The 3818-nt window shown below is 49.0% G+C and overlaps 1 protein-coding gene across 1 annotated transcript in view; it reads left to right on the forward strand.

The window, feature by feature from the left end:
- Positions 1–3106: 3106 nt before the first annotated feature.
- PLCH1 (phospholipase C eta 1) overlaps positions 3107–3818 on the forward strand; it is a 260899-nt gene continuing 260187 nt past the window's right edge. Inside the window, exon 1 of the mRNA XM_021715578.1 lies at positions 3107–3352. The gene's annotated coding sequence lies outside the window, so the exon portion shown is untranslated. The remainder of the gene's footprint in view (positions 3353–3818) is intronic.

Here is a 3818-nt window from a genome sequence, read left to right on the forward strand (position 1 = left end):
AAAAAAAAAAAAAAAAAAGAGGAAGGACTCCTCCTTGATAAGCTGTTTGGTCAATGGTTCCCTTAACTTCTGATGTATTGATTAAAATTGAGACAATATTTATCTCCACTCTCTTGTTCAAGGATATACCTCGAGATTTTTGCTAGTTAAATTTGAGTATCTTATACATGGCTATTTCTTGCAACTGAAAGCACCATTTTTATACAGCTAGAAGAATCTTTTTCCAATGCACAGATTCCTGGTGCAGTCTTCTAAGAAACCCCCTGTAATATACAGCACAGCGGGCTCACCACAAGGCACATCAATCATTTTACCGTGTCAGGCACCTCTTACAGGATTTTCTGTGATCATGGTGTCAGTGCACACTCTGTATCAAGGCAGAGAAGATATGTAGAAATCTGGCAGCTATTTAGCAGGGAGGCCAGGCCGTGATGTGCCAGTATAATTAATGAGAGTCATCGCTCTGGAAGCGTGGAGGGTGGGGGATGGGAAGCATGTCTTTCACCAGTCGATGGCATTTAAGAAAAATTGCTGCTTTCTTAGCAAGCACCTTTAATGCTGGGAGGATGCTAAGTCAAAGGACCATGATAAAGGGCTTTTTGTAACCACTGTACAGATGGAGATCCCTATGCGTGAGGAAGCCAGGCTGATTCAACTCCAGACTTTTAGCAGGACTGATTTCAACCTTGAACTGAACTACCAGCAGGAGTCCCTTATACTTGGAAGGGTGATGTATCCATACTAAAAGATCATAGTTTGCATGACCAAAAGACCACCCAGAAAAGACACTCGACTACCATATAGGATGTTTGTTTTACTTGTCCAAAGAAATTTTAACATAAATCTCATTTTCTCCAATTCCCCTTTAACCAGTGAAAGAAGGGGGTGTTTGTTTTGTTTTTCTATTGATTCTTTGGTCACCATGGAAGGGTTTGTGTAACCTAGACAGGCTGTTTACTACCCACTGTCTAATTCCCTCTGATTGTCACAAGCAGGGGAAAATAGCTCTGTTCTCCTTCTAAAATCTTAGCAATGAAACAACATTTTCTTGTTTTTAGCCAGTGATTTTTCTCCAATTAATGATAATAAAAAAAAAAGACTTGGAGGGAAAAGCAACATTAAAAGATTATGGATACATATGTAGGTCCTAAACATTAAAGAACATGCTTAACTGTGATTCACACCAACTTCAGAATTATCACCTTTGGGAAGGAAGGAGGTGGGAAGAACCAGGTTTTAGCAGTACCTGTAATGCTTTATAATAAAAAGAAGGGGTTGGGGGAGCGGAAGTCTGTCCCGTTTTGGTAGGTTTGAAATATTGCACGATTAAAAAACGGAAAAGTTTACAAAAGTATGAAAATTGATTACAACTCTTAAAATAAAGAATGCATAGCAAACAAGTGCTTTCTTATGAATTTATGTGTCTGACTTTATTTCAACATGTGATCTGCCTTTTTTCAGACCCAAGAAAGACAAACACAGGAGGTTCGGGGGTGGGAGCCTAGGGGGATGGGTGGATGACCGCGGTTGAGGAGGGATTATCTTTTTTTTTTTCTTTTCTATTCACCATGGAGATTACCAGCAAAACAAGTCTCCAAAAAAAAAAAAAAAAAAGCACATGTCTACAAAACAAAAAGTCACTTGGAGGCAGAACATTATTTACTTAATGTCTTATAAACTGGGGATTTGTGTATGGACATGTTAAAAAGAAAATTTGGGAGGTTTCTTTCTGTAGAACCATTTTTTTGGTAATCAAATTGAGTTCTTCCCAGTACCATTGATAGGAAGAAATTTAAGTGTCTATCCTGGTGGCTTTCTTCCTTTTTTCTGAGAGTCCAGGACTCTTTTCAGGATAGAGTTTCTCCTTGCCCATGGTGCTTTGCTGTGACATTGTAATTGCCTCTGTTGAACTGAATAATACAAATGGGTTGTTTCTATGGTATCGGCTAAGTGGGATGAAAAGGTGAAACCCTAGATCTTGTGCCGGGAGGTCAGGGTGCTACCACCCCCCCCCCCCCAATTCGTCAGAGCGGTCGGGCAGCCAGGCCTCGCTCTTCAATCTAAGGCGCTCATTTGTAACTTCCTGAGAAAAGAAAATGACTTTGGTGTATGTTGTCACTAAGCCCAGAAAATCCCTGCCAACCCCACGCTGCCAGCTTTCCTAGGACATTCTTATTGGAGGAGAATTTTAAACTGAAAGGTGAGCGAGGAGCAGCGCGTCCCCACTCCCTCCCAGCCAGGCTTTGAACTAACAATAGGGCAGGTTGAATGAAGGCTGATAAAAGCAAATCCTGGAATCCCGAAGCCGGATCCCATCGTGGTTGCCGGGGCCTGCGGCTGCTCCAGCCTCTGGCCCCAGCTGGTCACGCGTCTGGTCAGTGCGTCCAGTAGATGCCATCGTTCTCCATCAACACAGGAGTGCCTGCTCCGTGCAGGCTGTCCTAGGCCACAGCGGCAGGTGCCCACTCGAGTCAACCCACCACTAAACCGATCTGATTAAGTGACCTGTTATTGTCAAGTGGTGGCATTTGGAAGAAGAGACGGGGGAGGGGTCATCATCTACACTCTTCCTCAGTTTTACTTGCACTTCACTCGAAGTAGATCTCTTGATCAGCATTGAAAGACGCTATGTTTTAGAATGGTTAAAAGAAAAAAAAACAAGGGAGTGGGGAGATAAGATATGGGAGGGGTGGCTCGGAATTTCCTTTTAACATGTGCTTCTAACACTTTTTACTTTGGGGCAGGCTGCACGCGGTTCCCATTCCCGGCACCACCCTCTTCCTACTTTGTTTCGCCAACTCCTCTAACCCTGCCACCACCGAGGCCCTCCGGACTTCAGCCCCAAACCGACGATCAAGGGGTGTCCCTGGGCTTGGGAACCTCAGCAACTCGTGGGGGGGAAAGGACGGGCTTCGTTCCCGGTGTTTGTGAGCCTCGCCTCCCGGGGAGCCCCGCAGGAAGGTGCGAGCCAGGGGTCCAGGTGCAGCCCCGGCCGATGCGCCCGCCCCGCGGGGCCGGCGGAGGCAGCGGGCGCTCCCGTCCACTCTCCTGGCTCCAGTTCCTGATTTCCTGGGAGCTGCGGGGCGGAGGGAGGGGGCTCCGGGGCGAGCGTGAGGATTTGAATGAGAAAGCAGGTTGTGGCGGCGGCGCCCAGCGCTTCCCAGCTCGACTGGGGGTTTCTGCAGACCCGCGGGGATAAGCGCCCCTCCTGGGGGGCTTTTTCTGGCCCTCGGAGGGGCTTTGGAGGTGAGGTCACAGGGGCCAATCACTCATCGCCCCTGCACTTTGGAGGTGGCTCCTGTGCCGCCGACTCCGAGGAGTCCTCCATCTACTGGACACTCCAAGCTGAGAGGTCAGTGCAGCTGGGGAAAGAGGGGGCGCGGGCAAGAAGGGGTGTGCAGGAAAAAGGTTACTGGGACGCCGGTACAGGGAGCGAGTGAGCAGGTGGCCCGAGTTCCTCTCTCGGCTGTCCCAACCGGGACAAGCCTCTGTAGGACTGTACGAGTGTTGTGCGTGGGGACCACCCCCCCAAACTCCTCCCAAGAGGAGCTGGCCATGGCTGCTCTTGGGGTCCCATCGTTCAGAAGGATGTGGAGGGGGTGTGCCCGCTCAGAAGTTTAACTCTCGGGCCCCTTATGGTGCGGTGGTGGCATTTCGCCCGGGGAAGGGTCCGGCATCGCTGCAGGACCGTTCACCCCCACGCCGGGTCCCCGGATCCCCTCTCTGATCGCTTTACGGTGCCCGAAACACCTGGAGAGTCTCACGGCTCTTCCTACGCCGACGACCTCGACTGAGACCCTCTCAGAGAAGACAGGGTG

The sequence above is a fragment of the Carlito syrichta genome, unplaced genomic scaffold (genome assembly GCF_000164805.1).
Source record: "Carlito syrichta isolate Samal-C Ts95f unplaced genomic scaffold, Tarsius_syrichta-2.0.1 Scaffold307199, whole genome shotgun sequence".
Lineage (NCBI taxonomy): Eukaryota > Metazoa > Chordata > Mammalia > Primates > Tarsiidae > Carlito > Carlito syrichta.